Raw genomic sequence first — 25617 nt, 5'->3', positions numbered from 1 at the left:
CGAAACGTTGCCTATTTCCTTTGCTCCATAGATGCTGCGTCACCCGCTGAGTTTTTCCAGCACTTTGGTGTACCCAGACTTTCCTTCTTGAAGGTCATTCATGAACCATGTGCATTAATTTTAGCTTTAGGTTTAGCTTTGTTACATGTATCGAGGTGCTGTGAAAAGCTTTGTTTTGCATGCTATCCAATTATATAAGTTAATACGAAATATTAATACAATCAAGTCAAACTCAAGTACAACAGGTCAAATATAGGGGAAGATACAGCATGCGGAATACAATTCTCAGCTTTGTAGCACACCTTATTCATAGACATAGTCCAATTTCTGTAGTGGGATAGAGGTGCATCGGACAGTGCCCTAACCTATGGAAGGGCCATTCAGAAGTCTAATAACAGAGAGGTTGAAGCTGTTCTGGTGTGCATTTTCAAGCTTATGTATCTTCTGCCTGATGGGAGCTGGAAGAAAGAAGGAATGACCAGAGCGGGACAAGTTGCTGATTATGTTGGCTGTTTTTCCAAGGCAGCGTGAAGTAGAGATGGAGTCAATGGTGGGGGCTCTGGTCTGTAAGATGGACTGGGCTACATCCTTAATTCTCTGGTCTGAAGAATGGTCCAGACCCAAAACGTTACCTATCAATGTACTGCAGGAATGTTGCCTGACCTGCTGAGTTTCTCTGGCATTTTGTGTCGTTCCTTGCCAAACCAGCATCTGCTGTTCCTTGTTTCTACTCTCTGTAATTCCTTGCGGCCTTGGGCACTTTTTTCAATGGGGGAGATTTGTGGAGTTGCCATACTCGAGTTGCCATACTCCTCTGTTGGTAATAATGTCCTGAGAATGTTCAATGGTTTGTTCCTCCTGGAAAATATATACCGTATTTCCCGGCAATGAAGACGCACCTCAGTTTTGAGCCCCAGGACTGGCTGTAGTTACCAGGTTGCCTGCAAACCCCGGGTCTTGCTGTAGTTCCACTGTCCGGTCCCGGCGGCTGCTCACAGCCACCCGAACTACTGAGTGAGTTGCTGGCATGATACCCGACCTCCTCCTTCTCAATGTTCCTGCCCTCCCTACACCTTTACCGCTGGCAGCCCAGCCATGCTGACCCAGGCCTGACTGTGGAAGGAACTCTCTCCCCCACCCCCCTCAGCGGTGCTGTCCTTTTACAGCCCCTGTACTGAGGGATAGCCAAGTATATCTTTCTTGGCTAACAATCTAACCTCCAGCCTCCAAAACGCAGGTAAACTTTCGGGCCTTATTTTAGGGTAAAAAATAGTGTCTTCATCGCCGGTAAATACGGTCGTTTACTTTAGTTTATTGTCATGTGTACCGAGGTACAGTGAAAAGCTTTTGTTGCATGCTATCCTGTCAGCAGAAAGATCCATCGCAGTGGTCCAAGTTTTAAGGTAGTGCTTCAAAAGCATTACTGCATGGTGTAAATTGTCAGAGCGTAACACAACAAGAAACAGGCCCTTTGTTTCACCATGATCGTGTTGACCATCATGTACAGGTAGTTCTGCCATAATGCCATAATTAAGTTCCAAAGGAACCTCATATTGTAGAAAGCAGTGCCCATAGCAGAGCAGGCTGCAGTCGCCTTCAGAGCAAGGATTTAAACAGGTTTTCCCAGTTACTATTGCACTATAACAAATGCAGTCCACAAAATGCAAGCAGTGCTCCCTGATCCATCGATCTGGTCTTGCACAACTTGTGCTATGAAAATACATGGAATAAAAGAAATACACTTCGGTGATTTAAGTGTGTAAAAATGAATTGCAGATGCTGATTTTTGTGATTTTGGCAAGAAATGTTCCTACTCAGGAATTTGGTGAATGGTTGGTTGAAATAGGGATCCAAAATAAGATTTAGTGGTAGACACAAAGAACTGCAGATGCGCATTTATATCAAAGATAGACACAAAATGACAGAGGGTCGGGCAGCATCTCTGGAGAAAAGGAATTGGTGACGTTTCCAGTCCAATCTGAAGAAAGGGTTTTACCTGAAATGTCACCTATCCATATTAACCAGGAATGCTGCCCGCCTGACCCGTTGAGTCATTTTGTGTCTATCTTTGATATAAATCCGCATCTGCAGTTCTTTGTGTCTACCACTAAATCTTATTTTGGATCCCTATTTCAACCAACCATTCACCAAATTCCTGAGTAGGAACATTTCTCCAGCATTTTGTGCCTATCTTTGGTTATTTAAGTGCCACGGTGTCATCTCAATGCAGATTTGATGCATTCGCCACTTGTTTGTGTTTTCCAAGAAATACACTCATATATAGTGTTCATACTGGAAAAACAAAATGCAATTAAATATCTAGGTGCATTTGTCACTTAACTGATAAACCCATGAATCTGTGATTTGAGGGGTTGTAGTCTAAGGGTTAAACAGTCTATTTCAGCTAAAATGTGAGATGGAGTTATCAGCTAAATTAACAGCCATACATTCCACAGCCCCAAAACATGTTTCAGATGTGTTATCTCCTAGAATTGACCTTGCACCTGCGTTCATGCCTGGGATCATAGCCTTTATCAGGCTATTCTATGGGAGAGCTTAGCGTTGGTGAATAAAACACAACAGCAATAGTTGGGTAGACCACCCGCACCTCCTGCCGCTAGTAGTGCAGAAACGTTGCAGACCAGGGGGGCTTCTGATTGGCTCGGGGAGGGGGCAATGGCACGGTCTGCTCTGAAGAAATGCCATAAAGGATGATGTTGGGCACCCATTCAGTGAGAGAACCCCAGCCTTGGACAGTGTCGCTAACGGTGATCGAGAACAGAAACATCCCGCGCGCGACGTGCTCTGCTGAATTCGCGAGTGTGTTCAGGGATATTCGGGGATACATGAGTGTATGTGCCTTATTTAGTGGTGCAATACATTACATAGAAAAATAGAAACACAGAAAAATAGAAAATAGGTGCAGGAGTAGGCCATTCGGCCCTTCGAGCCTGCACCGCCATTCAATATGATCATGGCTGATCATCCAACTCAGTATCCTGTACCTGCCTTCTCTCCATACCCCCTGATCCCTTTAGCCACAAGGGCCACATCTAACTCCCTCTTAAATATAGCCAATGAACTGTCCTCAACTACCTTCTGTGGCAGAGAATTCCAGAGATTCACCACTCTCTGGGTGAAAAATGTTTTCCTCATCTCGGTCCTAAAAGATTTCCCCCTTATCCATAAGCTGTGGCCCCTAGTTCTGGACTTCCCCAACATCTGGAACAATCTTCCTGCATCTAGCCTGTCCAACCCCGTAAGAATTTCGTACGTTTCTATAAGATCCCCCCTCAATCTTCTAAATTCTAGCGAGTACACTTGATTACCTAGTGAATCAAACTCTGTTGTCTGAACCCGGTGATTTATCGAACACAACAGGGGTGTCCTTTTTGTGGCTTTGAAAGATGTTATCGATTGAGCCCAATGGAGACCTCACAATGTCCATATGGCTGACAATGAGCATTAAGGTTTGGATGAATTAATCAATCACACAGTAATATGCCATTCAGCCCAACTCATCAATGGTGACAAATTGGAAATACAAGGATGGAGTTAAAGGGAGAGAGAGTATAGGAAAAGCTAAGGAAGACACCAGAATGAACAGGACAGAAAGCTCATGAACGGATAGGAGAGTATGGCCAAGTGAAATGGGAATCGATGTGAAAGCTGAGTTGAGTAATGGATTAAAAGTATTATATATGAATGCATAGAGTTTAAGAAGTAATGTGGATGAGCTTGAGGCTCAGTTAGAGATTGGTCGATATGACATTGTGGGGATTACAGAGACAGGGCTACAGGAGGATCAGAATTGGGATCTGAATATTCGGGGTTATACGTCCTATAGAAAGGACATGCAGGTGGGCAGAGGATGTGGGGTAGCTCTGTTGGTGAGGGATGAAATTCAGTTCCTTGCGAGCGGTGACATAGGGACTGATGATGTAGTCAAAAGTCAAAGTCAAAGTCAAAGTATCCTTTATTGTCATTCAGACCTTTTGGTCTGAACAAAATTTTGTTGCCTTGCAGTCATACATATAATAAAAATGCCAAAATCACACAATAAACACAAATTTAACATCCACCACAGTGAGTTCACCAGGCACCTCCTCACTGTGATGGAAGGCAAAAATCTTAAAGTGGATAGAATTGAGGAATTGTAAAGGTAAGAAGACACTAATGGGAGTTATCTACAGGCCCCCAAACAGTAGCCTGGAGATACGGTGCAAGTTGCAGAAGGAGTTAAAATTGGCATGTAACAAAGATAATGTCACTGTGGTTATGGAAGATTTCAATATGCAGGTAGACTGGGAAAATCAGGTTTGTTCTGGACCCCAAGAAAGGGAGTTTGTAGAGTGCCTCCGAGATGGATCCTTAGAACAGCTTGTACTGGAGCCTACCAGAGAGAAAGCAATTCTGGATTTAGTGCTGTCCAATGAACCAGATTTGATAAGAGAATCAAGGTAAAGGAACCACTAGGATGGAATGATCATAATATGATGTTTTAATCTGTAATTTGAGAGTGAGTAGGTTAAATCAGAAGTGTCAGTTTTGCAGTTGAACAAAGGGGATTATGAAGGCATGAGAGAGGAGCTGGCCAAGGTCGACTGGAAAATGACCCTAGCAAGAATGACGGTGGAATGGCAGGAATTTTTGGGCATAATCCAGAAGATGCAGGATCATTTCATTCCAAAGAAGAAGAAAGATTCTAAGGGGAGTAAGAGGCAACCATGGTGGAATAAAATTAAAAGAAAAGGTGTATAACATAGCAAAGAGTAGCGGAAAGCCAGGGGATTGGGAAACTTTCAAAGAACAATAGAAGGTAACAAATACGGGGTGAAAAGATGAAGCACGAGGTTAAGCTGGCCAAGAATATAAAGAAGAATAGTAAAAGCTTCTTTAGGTATGTTAAGAGAAAAAGATTAGCAAAGACAAACGTGGGTCTCTAGAAGGCAGAAACAGGTGAAATTATTATTGGGAACAAGGAAATGGCAGAAGAATTGAACAGGTACGTGGGTTCTGTCTTCACTAAGAAAGACACAAACAATCTCCCAGATGTACTAAAGGACAGAGGATCGAGGGAGACAAAGGAACTGAAAGAAATTTGCAATAGGCGAGAAAGAGTATTGGATAGATTGATGGGACTGAAGGCTGATAAATCCCCAGGGCTGATGGTCTGCATCCCAGGGTACTCAAGGAGGTGGCTCTAGAAATCATGGACGCATTGGTGATCATTTTCCAATGTTCTATAGATTCAGGATCAGTTCTTGTGGATTAGAGGATTGCTAATGTTATCCCATTTTTCAAGAAAGGAGCGAGAGAGAAAACGGGGAATTATAGATCAGTTAGCCTGACATCGGTGGTGGGGAAGATGCTGGTCATTTTGTTAAAGAAGTAATAATAGCAGTAAAAGGATTGGTCCAAGTCAGCATGGATTTATGAAGGGGAAATTCCACTTGACTAATCTGCTGGAACTTTTTGAAGATATGCCAGGTAAAATGGATGAAGGAGAGCCAGTGGATGTAGTGTATCTGGACTTTCAGAAAGCCTTCGATAAGGTCCCACACAGGAGATTAGTGGGCAAAATTAGATCACATGGTATTGGGGATAGGATATTGACATGAATAGAGATTTGGTTGGCAGACAAGAAACAAAGAGTAGGAATAAACGGATCCCTGTCAGAATGGCAAGCAGTGGCGAGTGGAGTGCCACAAGGCTCGGTGCTGGGGCCGCAACTATTTACAATATATATTAATGATTTAGATGATGGAATTAAACGTAACACTAGCAGATTTGTAGATGACACAAAGCTGGGTGGCAGTGTGAACTGCAAAGAGGATGTTAGGAGGTTGCAAGGTGACTTGGCCAGGTTGAGTGAGTAGGCAGATGCATGGCAGATGCAATATTATGTAGATAAATGTGAGGTTATCCACTTTGTTAGCAAGAACAAGGAGGCAGATTATTGTCTCAATGGTGTCAGATTAGGAAAAAGGGAAGTGCAACGAGACTTGTACACCACTCACTGAAAGTAAACATGCGGGTACAGCAGGCAGTGAAGAAAGCTAATGGCATGTTGGCCTTCATAACGAGAGAATTTGAAGTATAGGAGCAAAGAGGTCCTTCTGCAGTTGTACAGAGCCCTGGTGAGATCTCATCTGGAGTATTGTGTGAAGTTTTGGTCTCCTAATTTGAGGAAGGACATCCTTGTTATTGAGGCAGTGCAGCGTAGGTTCATGAGGTTAATCCCCAGAATGGCAGGACTGTCATATGAGGAAAGATTGGAAAGGCTGGGCTTGTATTCACTGGAATTTAGAAGGATGAGAGGGTATCATAGAAACATATAAAATTATAAAAGGACTAGACAAGCCAGATGCAGGAAAAATGGTCCCAATGTTGAGGGTCCAGAACCAGGGGCCACAGTCTAAGAATAATAATAATAATAATAATAATAATAACTTTATTTGTTAAGCACCTTAAAAACAACCAAAGCTGACCAAAGTGCTGTACAGAAAAAAGAAAACAAGCAAGACATCATAAAACAGGCAGAACAACAGAACATACAACTAACACGAGGCGCATAAATTACATACAAAAATCCAAACAATAAATTAAAAAAAAACATAAAACACAAGTACAAACAACGCAGCAAAACCAAGCAAATAAAGTTAATAAACAATTCGACACCTCACTGGTCTACAAAGGCCATGGAGAATAGATATGTCTTCAGGAGTGATTTAAAAACAGCTAGAGTGATTTAAAAACAATAAAGGGGAGGCCATTTAAAACTGAGATGAGAAAACACTTTTTCACCCAGAGAGTTGTGAATTTGTGGAATGCCCTGCCATAGAAGGCAGTAGAGGCCAATTCACTGGATGAATTTAAATGAGAGTTAGATAGACCTTTTGGGACTAGCGGAATCAAGGGATATGGGGAGAAGGCAGGCACGGGTTACTGATTGCGGATGATCAGCCATGATCACAATGAATGGTGGTGATGGCTCGAAGGGCCAAATGGCCTCCTCCTTCAACTATTTTCTATGTTTCTATGTTTCTGACCAAGCCTGTCTATGCTAGTCCCATTAAAGAACATAGAACAGTACAGCACAGGACTGGGCTCTGCACCCCACCGTGTTTGTGCTAAACATGTAGCCTAGTGAAACTGATCCCATGTGCCTGTACATGATCCATATCCTTCTATTCTGCATATCCATGCACTTCTCAAATAGCCTCTTATGCCATCATCTATGCCCTTTTGTTCTTGACTCCCAATCCATGGGGAAAAAGACTGGTCAAATTGGCAATCAAACACGTAAAACCTTATATGCTTTAGTTAGAGTCATAGTCTTACAGCATGGAAACAGGCCCTTGGGCCTAACCTGCCCAACATGTCCCATCTACGTTAATCTCACCTGCCTGCATTTGGCCCATATCCCTCTAAACCTGTCCTATCCATGTATCTATCTAAATGTTTCTTAAGCATTAGTACCTGCCACAACTACCTCTTCCAGAAGCTCGTTCCATACACCTACAGCCCTTTGCGTAAAATAGTTACCCCTCAGGTTTCTATTAAATCTTTTCTCCCACAAATTAAACCTTTGTCCACTAGTTCTCGATTTCCCTAGTCTGGGCAAGCGACTGTGTGCCTACCCGACCTATTACTCTCATGATTTTGTGTATCTCTATGAGATCACCGCTCATCCTATTGTGCTCCAAGGAATAGAGTCCTAGCCTGTTCAACCTCTTCCTACACCTCAGGCCCTCCAGTCCTGGCAACATCCTTGTAAATCTTCTCTGCACCTTTTCAGGCTTGACAACATCTTTCCTATAACATTGTGCCCAAAACTGAACACAGTTCTCTAAATGCGGCCTCACCAATATCTTATGCAACTGCAACTTGACCTCCCAACTTTTAACTGCAATATTCTGACAGATGAAGGCCAATGTGCCAAAAGCCTTTTTGACCACCCTGTCTACCTGTGATGCCACTTTCAACAAACTATGTACCAGTACTCCTAGGTTCCTCTGCTCAGCAGAGCTTCCCAGAGCCCTATCGTTTACTGTGTAAGTTCTGCCCATGTTAGTGCTCTCAAAATGCAACACCTCGCATTTCTCTGTATTAAATTCCATCAACCATTCCTCAGCTCACCTGCCCAACCGATCAAAATCCTGCTGCAACTTTTACCAAACCAAGAAGGACAATAATAAAACATTTTCTCTGTGTGTAGCGTGGGGCAGGATCAGGCCACTGATCTAATAAACATCACCAAATTTTCATGATTCTTTTCAAACTTGTTCCTATATTGTTATATTGTATTTATTCAGTGAGATTTGAATATTTTCATCTTTTTGTTGTTTTTCTTCATCTGATAATCTTTCAATCCAGCTGCAATGCCACCTTTGAAGAATTGCACAATGTTTAAATCACCGCTAAAGGCCTTTCGGCCCAACATATCCATGCTAGCATAAACCCTCCACCTTACTGTTTGCTCCATTTTTGCATGTTGCTCTTCATTTACATACTGACATATCATTTACATCTTTATTAAAATTATCTATGAATGCAGTCTCTTTGGGGGGAAAAAAAAGAAGATTAGAAAAATTGGAATCTTAACAAAGGCGAAATGCAGTTGTTTGGCCTTTCTACATGGATGATTAAGATAAACATTTTTGACAAATTTGTTATGTACTGCTTGGCAATTTGAATGTTCGTTAATGAAATCTTTCACAAATGACTGCAGTGACTCATTAAACCATACATCAATTCAATGTCATGTTTTGGATCATTATTCATTGAAATATTACACACTGTGTTGTATTGCATTGTGCCAGTGGATGTTTTATTAAGGATTAACACAATTATAATGGATACAGCTGAGCAAATGAAGTGAGCAGGTCAGTGTTTACTTAAGGATACTGCTTAATCCATGATTTGACATATGGATCCTCTGTGAAATACACACAGCGATTTGATCTTTCTGCAAAGCTTTGTTAAGTAGTTGCCACACACTGATAGGTTTCTTGCTTTCAATCATAACGTGAATGTACATGAAGTTCCTTCACCCCATCTTTAAGCTTGAAATGAGCACTCTGTGAAAGAGAAGGAAGATGCTACCGAAATGATAGGCCGCTAACTCCCCAGATGACTAAGAAGTAACACGTTGTACAAGGTCATAGAGACTTACAGCGTTGGGAACAGGCCCTTCGGCCCAACTTGCCCACACCGGCCAACATGTCCCATCTACACTAGCCCCACCTGCCTGCATTTGGCACATAACCTTCTAAACCGGTCCTGTTCATGTACCTGTCTAAATGTTTCTTAAACGTTGCGATAGTACGTGCCTCAATTACTTCTTCTGGCAGCTCATTCCATGCACCTGACATCCTTTCTGTGAAGAGGTTGTCCCTCAGATTCATATTAAATCTTTCCTATTACCTTAAACCTATGTCCTCTGGTCCTCAATCCCCCCTACTCTGGGCAAGAGACTCTGTGCGTCTACCCAATCTATTCCTCTCATAATTGTGTACACTTCTATAAGATCACCCCTCATCCTCCTGCTCTCCGAAGAGTCCTAGCCTGTTCAAGCTCTCCCTCAGCTCAGGCCCTCAAGTCCTAGCAACATCCTGATCCTGGCACTTCATATTCGCTTGGAATCTAACGAACCCTTGCAGATGGGAGAGGACGTGGGGTGATTGTCATTTTGATCTTCAGTTGGTATGACTTTAGAGTGCTTGACTGGAGTAAATCAGGTTCTGGAAGCTGGTGGAATGGGAACGGTGGAGGGGAGAGAACGCTGTAGGGAGATTGATGTGATTCCATGTCATGAAACAGGTTCAGAAGACATTGTTCATGAATGAATGTTTCCCGCTACTACATGCACTATACTGTAATTACAGCGTGACAATTGGCAGGCAAAAGTTCTTAAATAGCTGAAATCCACCACTCTCAGCGATGAAATACGTACAAAGTACGGTAGGCGGCGCGACTCTCGTCAGCAGCGGCCTCTGCAGCCCGTCTGCGTTTTTATTATTTTTTGTCTATGTTTTTATGTAGTTTTTGTTATTTTTTGTTGGGGTGTGAGTGTGTGGGGGTGGGGTGGGAGGGAGGGGGTAACTTTTAAATCTCTCCCTACACGGGAGACCCGACCTTTTCTTTGTCGGGTCTCCGTTGTCGTTGGGGCTGCAACGAGGAGCGGCCTCCAACAGGAAGACCGGGGGCTCTGGTGCCGACGACTCACCTCACCGTCGTGGAGCTGGCCGAGTCCAGAGCGGGTGGAGCGGTGGTGGAGCGCTGCTGCGGCCCGACCTCCGGAGATTCGGAGGCTGCAACTGCGGGTCTGGCGGACGGCGGCACCGGGAGCCCGTGGGTCCCTGGAGGGAGACCGCTTTCCAGGACTCCCGCAACAGCGACTTCTCCCGCCCGAGTTGCGGGGTCGAAGAGCTCCTGGAGCGGGGCCTACATCACCGCCCCGCGCGGCTTGGAATGGCCGCAGGACTCTGCGAGCGCACGCCGGGGGCTCTAACATCAAGAACCCGGTGTGCGACCTTGCATCACCCGGCGTGGCTTTAATGGCCGCGGGACAATCGCCATCGCCAGCTGGGGGCTTTGACTTTGACTCTGACATCGGGGGGGGGGGGAGTGCAGTGGAGAGATAAGTTTTTTTTGGCCTTCCATCACAGCAATGTGATGGATGTTTATGTAAATTATGTTGTGTCTTGGGTCTATTTGTTTGTAATGTATGGCTGCAGAAACGTCATTTCGTTTGGACCTCAAGGGGTCCAAATGACAAATAAATTGAATTGATTTGATTTAAATTGATTTGAAATAAACTCTGCTCTGGAAATAGTTTCTTAAGCCATTCCAGCCCTTCAATTCTCACACCTTCTTTCAGATATGCCTTAAATTATTATTCATTGATCAATCTTGTAGCCACCAGTTATAATATTTAGTTTAGTTTAGAGATATATATCTCTTACCATTGTATTTGATTTTTATTTAACATAAAAGCTTGTCTGAATACTTTCAGATGCAGCTCCTTTAAAATCTTGTCTGAATACTTTCAGATGCAGCTCCTTTAAAGGTGCACATAGTTTTTGATGGAAAGGTATAACTTGTGCATTGTGCAGGAAGAAACTGCAGTTGCTGGTTTACAACGAAGATAGGCACAAAATGCTGGAGTAATTCAGCGGAACAGGCGGCATCTCTGGAGAGAAGGAATGGGTGATGTTTCGGGTCAAGACCCTTCTTCACATGGATGTAAATGCATTTGGATGTTGCAGTGTCACAGCTGGCAGAGTCATAGAGTCATACAGCATAGAAACAGACCCCTGGCCCAACTTGCCTACACCGACCAACATGTCTCATCTACACCTGTTCCACCTACCTGCGTTTGGCCCATATCCCACTATACCTGTCCTGTCAATGTACCTGTCTATTTTTTTCTTAAACATTGCCTCAACTACCTAATTTGGCAGCTCGTACCATATATCTACCACACTCTGAGTAATAAAGTTGCCTCGCGGGTTCTATTAAATCTTTCCCCCCCCCCCCCCCAACTTAAACCTGGTTCTTGATTTCCCTATTCTGGACAAAAGACTGCATTTACCCTATCTATTCCTCTCATGATCTTATACACCTCTATAAGATCACTCCTCATCTTCCTGTGCTCCAAAGAATAAAGTCTGACGCTACAATAAAATCCTTCTATGACTGTTGGACTTTTACTACAATATAGTCATAAATCCTCTGGAATTTTTAGTGCGGTAAGTAGAACCTAGATCGTGACTGCCACAGGCTCAGAACATCTTTCCACATGGTGGCGCAGCGGTAGAGCTTGCAGCGCCAGAGACCCTGGTTCGATCCCAACCAGGGGTGCTGTTTGTTCAGAGTTTGTACGTTCTCCCCGTGACTGTATGGGTTTTCTCTGAGATCTTCGGTTTCCTCCCACGCTCCAAAGACGTACAGGTTTGGAGGTTAATTGGCTTGGGTTTGTATACTTGATATAAGTGTAAATTGTTCCTAGTGCATGTTGGCTTGTGTTAATGTGCGAGGATCGTTAGTCGGGGTGGACTCTGTCGGGCGAAGGGCCTGTTTCCGCTCTGCGTCTCTAAACTAAACGAATAAGCTAAACTAAACATTGTTTAGTCCAACACGAACTGGCACGATAGGGGTTAACTGGCATGACAGGGGTTAAGAGAACAGATATATCTGGAGGTTATTACCTCTCTATTTTGCAGCGCTTCTTTCAATAGCTCAGAGAATCCCTTGAACCTCAAGCCCAAAGATTATAGGGAAGGTTGAAGTGCTCAACTGGATACTGTTTGAAAGGTGCTGCTGATGGGGAGATACTTCACTTTCCTGTCAACTCTGCAATGTCTGAGTCAGATATATCATTAGTTCAATTTCCTTTCAACGTCGCTCTCCTCGGGCAAAATCCGAAAAGGCCACTGAAATAATAGAACAAATTATCTGGAGCGAAATGACTGATTCCCTCTTTATCACTATGTTTCCTTGAAATAAAAACAGAAAATTCTCAAAGTGCTCATTATCTGAAGTTGTTGATCTCAGTGCTGGATCTGGGGCGGTCTACAATGACTCATCGTCTTCTGGACTTTGTTCTTAGTTCAACAAATTCAGATGCAGAGCAATCCCTGTATCTTCTGTTTACACATCAGATTTCCAGGTTCTTCATTATCTGTCCTTATAGTCATTTCATATAATGAATGATTCAGCTTCTTCTCGTCAGAGCTGTTGTTATTAGCTATGGTACCTGAAAGTGAACAGACAATATTTTAAGTTTATATTTAAGTTTATGAGTTTACAGGTGGTGTCTGTACAAAGTTTGTATGGTCTCTCTGTGACCTTGTTGGTTTTCTCCGGGTGCTCCGGTTTCCCCCCACATTCCAAAGATGTGTAGGTTTGTAGGTTAATTGGCTTCTGTAAATTGTCCCTACTGTGTATGGTAGAACTCATGTATGGGTGATCATTGTTCAGTGTGGACTCGGTGGGCCGAAATGCCTGTTTACCACACTGTACCTCTTAACTAACCTATAAAAGTAAAAATCGAATACAATTTAAAGAAATATTATGACTGATGGCTACGAGATTGATCAAATAATTAGGTTTTATAGCACATCTTAATGGAGATGTTTAGTTTAGGTTAGTTTGATTTAGTTTAGAGATACAGCGTTAAAACAGGCCCTTTGACTCATCAAATATGCACCAAACCATGTCCACCAGAACATTAATTCTATCCTAGGCACGAGGGACAATTTACAATTCGTACCGAAGCCAATTAACCAACAAACTTGTAAGTATTTCGAGTGAGGGTGGACACTGGAGCACCTGGGGAAAACCTACGTGGTCATGGGGAGAAAGTACAAACTCCATACAGGCAGCCACCGTATTCAGGATCGAACCTGGGTCTTTGATGCTGTGAGGCAGCTACTTTACCACTGCACCACCATGCCACTTAATTGTATTGATGTATATGAACTGTGTTCTGTTGTGTGTTAACTACATCCTCAGTCATCATACTCTAGACAATTAATAAAAAGAAGGAGAATCAGTACATAATGTAATACACGGTTTAGTTTATTTGCAACAAAGCAACGTATGGATTGAAATGTTCTCCCATGGTTTGTGCTGTTTTTGAGGGAATGTGTACCTGGTAATGACAAAATCCTGATGACATTAATAGAAAAAGAAGGGTTCAGTAATCTGCGCTTCATGCCATGAAAGCTTACGAGCTGCCTCATCTATCTGCTTGGTATTTGAATGTCAAGTGACAGAGATAACCTTTTTTATTTGCATGAATTCTTAAAGCAAAATCAACATTTAGAGGAAAAATTTATACATTTATTTATCTACGCTATCAATGTGAAAAATCAAATGATGTATTGTTCCAGGCATGTTTCAAAAGAGACAGATTACACTGTTAGACACAAATAAACTGTTCCACTCCCCATCCCCCCCCAATCTAATCAACCCCTGTAGTATGGGTCAGCGTAAAAAGTCAGATCACAGTAAATTTTCAGTTTCCTATGCGTGGCCTCGCTGTCTGAAGGCAGAGTGTGTTATATTTATTGGACCATAACTTTTTAGAATTGTAAATGTAAAGTATAAACGTATTTGGCTTAAAGTTGATTGTGTTTTGTAAATGGATGGAGGCATATATCCTATTAGATGCAGGTAACTTAATTAGACTACTAAAAATTATTAATGCATGTTGCAGGATTGTCCTAACCATTAAGATGCCAAGTTGTTTAAGCAAGAACTGCAGACGCTGGAAAAATCGAAGGTAGATAAAAATGCTGGAGAAACTCAGTGGATGAGACGCCATCTATGGAGCGAAGGAATAGGTGAGGTTTCAGGTGGACCCTTCTTCAGACTGATGTCGGGGGGGGGGGGGCGCTGGGAGAGGAAGAGTCGGAGACAGTAGGATGTGGGAGAGCTGGGAAGGGGAGGGGAAGGAGGGAGAAAGCAAGGACTACCTGAAATTGGAGAATTCAATGTTCATACCGCTGGGGTGTAAACTGCCCACGCAAAATATGAGGTGCTGCTCCTTCAATTTGTGGTGGGACACTCTCTGGCCATGGAGGAGGACCAGGAAAGAAATGTCGGATTCGGAATGGGAGGGGGAGTTGAAGTGCTGAGCCACCAGGAGATCAGGTTGGTTAATGCGAACTGTGCGGAGGTGTTGGGTGAAGCGATCGCCAAGCCTGTGCTTGGTCTCATCGATGTAGAGCAGTTGACACCTAGAACAGCGGATGCAATAGATGAAGTTGGAGGAGGTGCAGGTGAACCTCTGCCTCACCTGGAAAGACTGCTTGGGTCCTTGGATGGAGTCGAGGGGGGAGGTAAAGCATCAAGTTTAGCATTTCCTGCGGTAGCAAGAGAAAGTACCAAGGGAGGGGGTGGTTTGGGTGGGAAGGGACCAATTGACCAAGGAGTTACGGAGGGAGTGGTTTCTGCGGAAAGCCGAAAGGGGAGGAGATGTGAAGATGTGGCCATTGGTGGGATCCCGTTGGAGGTGGTGAAAATGTCGGATTTTCTGTTGTATGTGACGGCTGGTAGGGTGGACGGTGAGGACAAGGGGGACTGTCCTTGTTACGAGTGGGGGAATGGGGAATGAGAGCGGAACTGTGGGATATAAAAGAGAGCCTCATCTATAGTTGAAGAGGGGAACCCTAAAGAATTACGAGGCCAAGCTGCTTTCTTGATGCTTCCTTGATACTTTGTATCAGCTCTTTGCATTGTATTGTTACACATTAATTAAATGTGTTAATAAGATTATCCATATAGACATTTAGACTCTAGACTTTAGAGATGCAGTGCGGAAATAGGCCCTTCTGCCCACTGAGTCCGGGTCAACTAGCGATCCCTGTGCACAAGCACTATCTTACACACTAGGGGCAATTTACAGAAGCTAATTGACCTTGTATGTCTTTGGATTGTGAGAGGAAACCTGAGCACCCAGAGAAAATGGGAGGAAACCCACGTGGTCAGGGGAGAACGTACAAACTCTGTACAAACAGCATGCATGGTCAGCATCGAACCGGGGTATCGGGCACTGTGCCGCGACTAATATATCCCTCAAAATATATCTTTTTTCTCCAATTCTATAATCTCATTGCCTAAACAAAAGGGAAATCTTAATGTTTGTGGTCAATCAATTTAAGAAAAAATCTTTCATAAAACAGAAAATGCTGGAAACACACAACAGGTCAGGTAGGATTTCAGGAGAGGACGAGAGCTAGTTTTTCAACATTATGAATTTTGACACATGAATGATAAATCATTGATCACTTTACTGAAATAGGTAGTCATGCAAGTCAGTCTGGGACTGAAGGATGAGATGGGGATAAGATGGAGACTGATAGTTGGGGCAGCCATGAGCAGGGGAGCAAAGACTGGAAACCAAATCCTGCACGCATGCTCCATCAGAGGTCAATTTGTGACCAGCAAGGAAGATAATACAGAGTTAACTCACCTGCTGTAATCCCAATTCAAAATGAACCAAGCCAAAACGTCCATGAAGATTAAAATCACCCTTAGCGCTTGTGCCATGGGATCCTTCCCAAATCCGGGACATCTCTAGTTAGAATTCCCTTGTTGTAACAAGGAGGCATAGGACAGAAGATAGATAGGACAAAAAGCTGGAGTAACTCAGCGGGTCAGACAACATCTCTGGAGAAAAGGAATATGTGAGGATTCTGGTGAAGACAGATATCTCTCTGACCAATGCACTTTTATATATGGTCTGTAAAGGGGCACACAACAGTGGTACTTAAGGGCCTGTCCCACTTGGGCGTCATTTGCGTGTAATTTACGCGACATCATTTACGTAGAGGAGCGCATTACGCGTGGATGGTGCACTTTTTTGCGCGCATGGTACAAGGTGACGTAGGCAGTTACGTACGGTCTCGCGCGGCGCCCCAGGATTTTTGGATGTACAAAATCTTTGCGCGCCATCTGCGTGACACGCAAATGACGCCCAAGTGGGACAGGCCCTTTAAGAGTATTTTAGAAGATAGATACAAAAAGCTGGAGTAACTCAATGGGTCAGGCAGCATCTCTGGAGAAAAAGAATCGGTGACATTTTGGGTCGAATGAGTCTTTTAGATAGGCACATGTATATGAGGGAATGGAGGAGTAGGGTTCATGTGCAGGCAGGAGAGATTAATTTGGCTTGGCATCATGTACGGCACAGACATTGTCGGCTGAAGGGCCTGTTCCTTTGTTGTACTTTTCTATGGTCTTTGTTCTAATTGAATGACCACATACATACTCGCTAGCATCCCGTAGTTGGGGGGGGGGTCAACCTGTCAATGAACACGAGGCATGACTTTGGGTCACTGAGCAGGTACCCCCTTCCTAACTGCAGTTCCTTTGTGGCTATACAGTCTTACTTTTAAGGAAAAACTCCACTGCTAGAACAGTTCAGCTACAGCTTCAATTTTCAGCTCTCCACAGCTGGCTTGGAAATGCATCATCTCTCTTTGCCTTGCCTAGCTGGTGTCTGATTCAATATTAATTTTCCTATAATTTCTAATGTTACAACGTCACAATTTTGAATTAAATTCTTGGAGGATTGTACATCATTTCAGAATATTCATTGGAAACACACTCCACCTCAAAAATATTTCAGGAGAGAGAATATTTCAACGCAAATAAAACGTCATAATAGAATATGTTCCATGTGGGGAAATAAATATTTCAAATCTTCCCAGCTGAGGAAACCAGAGCACCCAGGGGAAAACCACGTGGTCACGGGGAGAACAAACAAACTCTGTACAGACATCACCTGTAGTCAGGATTAAACCAAGGTCTCTGGCACTGTAAGGCAGCAACTCTACCGCTGTGCCAACGTGCCACCCTGCACACCAGTGCACGAGGTGCGGTGAGCTTAGGAAAAGGGGATGGGTGTAGTTCACATTTAGCTCTCTGCATTACCAGCCATAGCTGATGCGAGGAACCTATTCCTTATTCAAAGGAGATTCAGAAGTCCATCAGCAGCAGGAATTTGTGTTTCTTTACTGTTCCAGGCAGTGTGAATGATGATGTCTTAAGTGGTTGTGGCACAAAATTTCCTTACTCAGGAATCTGGTTAATGCATTCATGGGTGTTTAAAATTGTGATCAAAGTAGGATTTAGTAGTGGAAACAAAGAACCGCAAATGCTAGTTTATACTGAAGAGACATGAAGTGCAGGAGTAACTCAGCGGGTCAGGCGGCATCTCTGGAGATTAAGCATGGGTGACATTTTGGGTCGGGACTCTGCTTCAGACGTTTGTGCTTCTCACAGAGTGGGTAGGAAGAAACTGCAGATGCTAGTTTCCACCGAAGATAGATACAATAAGCTGGAGTAACTCAGCGGGTCAATCAGCATCGCTGGAGAAAAGAAATAGGTGATGTTTCGGGTTAAGACAGCGTCTGACGAAGACTCTCGACCCAAAATGTCACCTACTCTTTTTCTCCAGAGACGCTTCCTGACCAACTGAGTTACTCCAGCAGTTTGTGTCTGTCTTCACCCTTTAAATCAACCTGGTTCTGTTTCTTGCACTCCATTTAAATCATCGGGAGATCCGATGTACCTTCAGAATCAATGGTTGTTGGAATCCACTCCGTGCTTTGTAAGTAACTGTTCAATCAATGGGTGACAGGCAATAGGCAACAAGGAGTACACAATTCAAATTAAGATCATAGGTCAGAAATCAAGATGATTTAATGGAGTAAGCAGTGTTGATGAGAGTTGGTGATGCAATAGGTTTAAACCACTTCAAATTGTGTGCAATCTAGAGTGCATTTATTTACTAATGACTGAAAAAAACAGTTTACTCCTTGAATTAATATCTTGGGATGGATTTTCCATTTGGTTACACTGATATTTTCAGTGTAATTTGTGCAACAAATTGAGGAATTTCAAGAGGAGATTACGCTCAGTGAAGATTGAACTTCCATAAGCTTTTGCGTTGCTTTATAAAATCCCACTTGAATTTAGCCCCGGTCTCAAAGTCAGCTGTGGCATAAGATTGAATGAATCACTTGAGCAAGTTTCCACTAATTCTGTCCATCGATGGTGTTGCAGGGTGATTTTTGATAAAATAAACCTGTTTTTTTAGGCTCTGGAATTTGTCCCTTGAATCGTATAATTTTGAATTAATTGAAAGATACAGCATGGAAACTGGCCTTTCAGCCCACTGGGTCTACGCCGACCATTGATCACCGGCTCACTCCAGTACTATGATATCCCACTTTCTCATCCACTCCCCCTTACACACTAGGGGGAATTTACAGAGGCCAATTAACCTACACGACTTTGGGATTTGAGAGGAAACCGGAGCACCCGGCGCAAACCCACATGGTCATAGTGAAAACGTGCAAATTCCACACAGGCAGCACCCAAGGTCAGGTTCTAACTCGGGTCACTGGTGCTGTGAGGCAGCAGTTCTACCCGCTGTGCCACTGTGATATGGGTCTTTAAAGATATTGTCTGCCTTTTTGAGGCAGCGCTTCCTGTGGATCTCTTCGATGGTGGGGAGGTCGCTACCTGTGCTGGACGGGCAGTGTCTGCCACAATCAGCAAATATTAAACGAACAATATGGTGACGTGACTTGAATTTCAATAAGTTTTGAGCATGACTTGTTTCAGTGGCATATAAAAGCACAGCCCACTAGAGGGAGTTGGTATTATCCTGGTGAAGTCTTACACTGTTTCTCAGAACGCTTCGTTACAGTCCCTCCAAAAATGACCCTGAGGCTTCCTTTCAAAAATCTCTAAGTTTTCTGGCATTTCCAAATCGCTGTTCATTATAGTTCAGTCAGAACTAAAGCCAGGGAATTATAATTTTATAACATGAATATAATCAAGATCCTATTCCTTGCCATTTTAGTATAGATGTGATACCTCTTATTAAAAGATTATTGCTTTCTCCCAAACTTAAATACTATTGGGGCCTGTTGGCACTTCAGACATCAACACCTTGCCAATGGCTCCATCTCTGTCATCAAAACATTATTACATTCTATACTTGACTGTACACAAAACAGATGATCTTTTTTGACCTGTTTGAACAATGTCAAAGATGTTCACAATGTGGCCTCCTCTACAACAGAGAAACCATGACCATAAAACATATAAGCAGAATTAGGCCATTCAGTCCATTGAGTCTGCTCCAACCATGGATCATGGTTGATCTATTTTTCCTTATCAACCCCACTCTCCTGCCTTCTCCTCATAACCTTTACATGCTTTCCAATCAAGAAACTATAAATCTCTGCTTTAAAAATACTTCACGACTTGGCTTCCACAGTCAACTGTGGCAATGAATCCCACAGATTCACCACTCTATGGCTGACGAAATTCAACTCAGTATTCTAAAAGTACCTCCCTTTATTCTGAGACTACCCCCTGATCCCCTTAGACTCACCCACATCTAACTCCCTCTTAAATATAGCCAATGAACTCGCCCCAACTACGCTCTGTGGCACAGAGTTCCAGAGATTCACCACTCTCTGTGTGAAAAAGGTTTCTTCTCATCTCGGTTTTCCAGGATTTCCCCCTTATCCTTAAGCTGTGACCCCTTGTCCTGGACTTCCCAAACATCGGGAACACTCAGGCAGCATCTGCAGTGGTGATCACAAATGCAGTCTTGCATGCCACTTTAATAATCAATCCCACTCCCACCTCAACCTGTTGGGCCTCCTCCACAGCCACAGCGAGGCCCAACATAAGCTAGAGAAACAACATCTTCCATCTCAGAAGTTTGCAATGTTCTGAAATGAAGATTGAATCCCTCATCTTCAGGTAAATGTCCATTCCTTTAGATTTACAGACCAATGAGGAGCTGTACAGAAAATCTCCATGTGTGTCTCAGGGAGACCCTGTAATCACCATGCAGTAGAACCGCCTCTGGTTTGGACTCAAATCCTTTTGCAATGAAAGGCAGCAACTACCTGCTGGGCCAATGTATCGCCCCTGCTCCCTGCATGTTACCTTCAATGACTGCTTGCTTCCCTTTCTCACCCCCGTTTCTGTACTCATGCCCCTTAGCACTTTGTGTCTTTTTCTGTAAACCATCGTCTGCAGTTCCTCGTTTCTACTCTTTACCACATGGTCTGTCTTGAACAATCTCTGTCTCTATTTTTGTCTTACACCTCATTCCTCTATTCCTCTCCACCTCCAGCCCTGTTTTGAAAACTGTAATTCTTCCACTGCGCCCTCTGATTCTAGACTCACCCTCTACTGGAAACATCCTCTCCACCTCCAGTCTGTCTAAGACTTTCATTATTCAATAGTTTCCAATGAGAACTACTTATTGTTCTCTTCCTTCATGCTATCCCTCATTCCTTCCAAACTCCAGCATCACAGACTCAGAAACTGCCAAAAGGCAGACCATGGTACTGTAAAAACATCATGTTGGAGGAACTCAGGCACATTGCAATGATCACAAATGCAGTCTTGCCTTCCACTTTAATAATATTCAATGCTCTCCCACCTCAACCTGTTACCTTCCTCCAATGTAATACAGAAGCTGGGCCCAAAGCATTTTTCAAATAGAGAAACCACATCAAACCTTATCTCAGAAATTCCTGCAAAATGTTCTGAAATCAAGATTGAATATTTATCTTCAGGTAATCCATCCATGGCTTTAGACTCTGCAACTACCCAGGAGCATATCAGAGAAATCCCATGTGGTCTCAGGGAGAACGTGCAATCACCATGCAGACACCACCCCTGGTCTGGATTGACCCCGTAGTCCTCCATATAACCATATAACCATATAACAATTACAGCACGGAAACAGGCCATCTCGGCCCTACAAGTCCGTGCCGAACAATTATTTTCCCTTAGTCCCACCTGCCTGCACTCATACCATAACCCTCCATTCCCTTCTCATCCATATGCCTATCCAATTTATTTTTAAATGATACCATCGAACCTGCCTCCACCACTTCCACTGGAAGCTCATTCCACACCGCTACCACTCTCTGAGTAAAGAAGTTCCCCCTCATGTTACCCATAAACTTCTGTCCCTTAATTCGGAAGTCATGTCCTCTTGTTTGAATCTTCCCTATTCTCAAAGGGAAAAGCTTGTCCACATCAACTCTGTCTATCCCTCTCATTTTAAAGACCTCTATCAAGTCCCCCCTTAACCTCCTGCGCTCCAGAGAATAAAGACCTAACTTATTCAACCTTTCTCTGTAACTTAGTTGTTGAAACCCAGGCAACATTCTAATAAATCTCCTCTGTACTCTCTCTATTTTGTTGACATCCTTCCTATAATTGGGCGACCAAAATTGTACACCATACTCCAGATTTGGTCTCACCAATACCTTGTACAATTTTAACATTACATCCCAGCTTCTATACTCAATGCTCTGATTTATAAAGGCTAGCATACCAAAAGCTTTCTTTACCACCCTATCTATATGAGATTCCACCTTCAAGGAACTATGCACGGTTATTCCCAGATCCCTCTGTTCGACTGTATTCTTCAATTCCCTACCATTTACCATGTACGTCCTATTTTGATTTCTCCTGCCAAGGTGTAGCACCTCACATTTATCAGCATTAAACTCCATCTGCCATCTTTCAGCCCATTCTTCCAAATGGCCTAAATCACTCTGTAGACTTTGGAAATCCTCTTCATTATCCGCAACACCCCCTATCTTGGTATCATCTGCATACTTACTAATCCAATTTACCACACCTTTGTCCAGATCATTGATGTACATGACAAACAACAACGGACCCAACACAGATCCCTGAAGCACCCCACTAGTCACCTGCTTCCAACCCGACAAACAGCCATCCACCATTACCCTCTGGGGTCTCCCATTCAGCCACTGTTGAATCCATCTTGCTACTCCTGCATTTATACCCAACAGTTGAACCTTCTTAACCAACCTTCCATGAGGAACCTTGTCAAAGGCCTTACTAAAGTCCATATAGACAACATCTATAGATTGCTTAACCCTCGTCAATTTCCCTAGTAACCTCTTCAAAAAATTCAAGAAGTTTAGCCAAACATGACCTTCCAGGCACAAATCCATGTTGACTGTTCCTAATCAGACCCTGTTTATCCAGATGCTTATATATATTATCTCTAAGTATCTTTTTCATTAATTTGCCTACCACTGAAGTCAAACTAACAGGTCTATAATTGCTAGGTTTACTCTTAGAACCCTTTTTAAACAATGGAACAACATTCGCAGTACGCCAATCCTCGGGGACTATTCCCATTTCTAATGACATTTCAAATATTTCTGTCATAGCCCCGGCTATTTCTACACTAACTTCCCTCAATGTCCTAGGGATTATCCTGTCAGGACCTGGAGACTTGTCCACTTCTATATTTTTCAAAAGTGTCAGTACATCTTTTACTTTGAAACTCATAGTATCCATAGCTACTCTACTAGTTTCATTATTCAATATATCATTGCTCCTTCTGAATGGAATAATATTGCAAGATTTAATTAAAGCCATAACATTCATGCAATTACTTGGAATATCTTCGATGTTCATATAACATCAATTTAAGGTTCTGTGTATCTTTTTTTTTTTAACATTTTGGCTTTGTGTCCAAGCTCGATGTTAAAAGCCATGAACAATGTTGCCAGTCCTGCTAAGCCAGTGACTAATGAATGGGACACTGCAAAACTAAGGGAATACTATCGGAAATAAGTTCATGAACTGCAGGCAAGTCATACAAATTCACAGAATCAATTTTGGCCAGATTTATAGGTTTTCATCTCAGATGCTGACATTCAAAAAGTACTAATATTAAAGTAGGATAACTGCTCAAATGTCAAACCTGCATGCTTTCTGTAATGTTAACCATAAATTGCAGAAGTAAATCTTTTTAAAACTACAAATACTAGCATGTTTTGGTGATGCTCGTCCTATGGGCAATTTCCCCCCAAAATCATAGTTCCATTTGTTCTTTATTTTTCTCCATTTTGTTTTCATTTTAACTCAATTTTTTTTAGTCAAAACTCAATTAAAATTATCAGGGCTCAATTGATGCTCTCTTACCTCAAAATAATTTGGTTGTTAGCTAGAAACCCACCTACAGGCTATAGCACCCAATATATCACATAGAAATAGCTGTGACCTTTCCGGTGCTTTTCAAATTTAGTTTGGTTTTGAGATACAGCATGGAAACAGACCCTCCGGCCCACCAAGTTCATGCCAACCATCGATCACTCATTCATACTAGTTTTACTTTATCACACTTACACATCCACTCCCTACATTCGCCACTCCCTAGGGACAATTTTCCAAAGGCCAATTGGCCTAACCGCATGTTCTGGGGATGTGGGAGGAAACTGGAGAACTTGAAGGAAATCATGTGGTCACAGGGACAATGTGCAAACTCCATACAGACAGCACCAGATGTCAAAATCAAAGCCGGTTCTCTTGCCTATGAGGCAGCACTGCTACCAACCGCGCCATTCGGGTACCACAGTTAGTTCCAGTGAAATCAATGGATTTCCACTGGTGATGAACCTGAGTAGGTATATATACTGTCGGTAAAGGTTTGCTCCTTTACAACTGAAGTGAGGGAGAAATTCATCTCCATGTGGGGCATGGAATCTTCTCAATTGTTTAACACAAAGGGCTTTGATTTATTGAATGCATTCACAGTCAGGTTAGATAATTGAACTAAAGTGGTAACAAAGGCTATGGGGATCAAACAGCTAGCGAAATTGAAACCCTTCACTGAACCAGCCTAAGTCTCATTGATTAGCAGGACAGACAATAAAGGGCCATATACACCTGCTCCCAATACTTAATAACATCAAGTTCAGATTCAAGTTCATGTACACAATACATAGTATTTGTGCTGAACATGATGCCAATTACACTGATAGACAATAGACAATAGGTGGAGGAGTAGGCCATTCGGCCCTTCGAGCCAGCACTGCCATTCAATGTGATCATGGTTGATCAATCCCAATCAGTACCTGCCTTCTCCCCATATCCCCTGACTTCGCTATCTCCTCTGCCTCCACATAATCCATATCCCTCCATTCCCTACACTTTCATGTATCTATCCAAAAGCCTCTTAAACACCACTATTGTATCTGTGTCCACCACTGGCAGAATGTTCCAGTCCTCCTGCACCCTCTGTGTTAAAATACTTGTCCTCCACATCTTGATTAACCTTTCCTCCTCTCATTTTATAGCATTGCCCTCTAGTGTTGGACAATTCCACCCTGGGAAAATGGTTCTGACTGTCTATCCTATCTATGCCTCTCATAACTCTATATATATCTACCAAGTCTCTCTCAACCTCCAACGGTCGAAAGAAAGCAATGCAAGTCTATCTAACCTCTCCCTGCAACTGAAAACCCCCAATCCAGGTAGGTTACATCCTGATTTTACTTCATCCCAACCTCTCACTTTATCTTTTAAAACTATTAGGGATGGCACGGTATTGCAGCAGTAGAGTTGCTGCCTTACAGCGTCAGAGACAAAGGTACGATCCTGACTACGGGTGCTGTCTGTATGGTGTTTATATGTTCTCCCCGTGACCGCATGGATTTTCTCCGGGTGCTCTGGATTCCTCCCGCACTCCAAAGACGTACAGGTTTATAAGGTAATTGGCCTCGGTAAAATTGTAAATTGTCTCTTGCGTGTAGGATAGTGTTAATGTATGGGGATCGCTGATCGACACTGACTCAGTGGGCCAAAGTGCCTGTTTCTGCACTGTGTCTCTAAACTAAACTAAAGTAAAAAACTAAACTATTCCAGTACATCAATCTTCACACTAATTCTGTTTCCATGATGTCCCATGCATACTCCATCCATCTATACATCAGCAACTCTGCCCCACCTCACTATTCCAGACATTACCCTCCCACAAAGGACCCTCATCTACACATCTGACCATTGCCACTCATATCTCTTCTTCCCTAAAGAACACAGATCTAAGGGAAAGGCAGCCTTTGTGACACATTGTGACACAATTAAAACTAGCAGAATATAGTTGTGCAGCGGTAGATTTGCTGCCTTACAGTGCCAGAGACCCAGGTCCATTCTGACTACGGGTGCTGTCTGTGTGGAGTTTGTACATTCTCCCTGTGACCGTGTGGGTTTGCTCTGGGTGCTCCAGTT

General features: G+C 43.0%; 1 protein-coding gene across 3 annotated transcripts in view; it reads left to right on the top strand.

Moving 5' to 3' along the window:
- LOC129706393 (monocarboxylate transporter 2-like) overlaps positions 1-25617 on the top strand; it is a 356464-nt gene that overhangs the window by 141133 nt on the left and 189714 nt on the right. Inside the window, exon 3 of one of the 3 annotated variants that reach the window (XM_055650676.1) lies at positions 14228-14354. The exons of the other annotated variants lie outside the window; for them this stretch is intronic. The gene's annotated coding sequence lies outside the window, so the exon portion shown is untranslated. The remainder of the gene's footprint in view (positions 1-14227; positions 14355-25617) is intronic. 3 annotated transcript variants of the gene reach the window in all.

The sequence above is a fragment of the Leucoraja erinacea genome, chromosome 19 (assembly GCF_028641065.1).
Source record: "Leucoraja erinacea ecotype New England chromosome 19, Leri_hhj_1, whole genome shotgun sequence".
Classification (NCBI taxonomy): domain Eukaryota; kingdom Metazoa; phylum Chordata; class Chondrichthyes; order Rajiformes; family Rajidae; genus Leucoraja; species Leucoraja erinaceus.
Note: the sequence above shows the minus strand (reverse complement) of the source record. Positions and strands in the feature narration are given on the sequence as shown.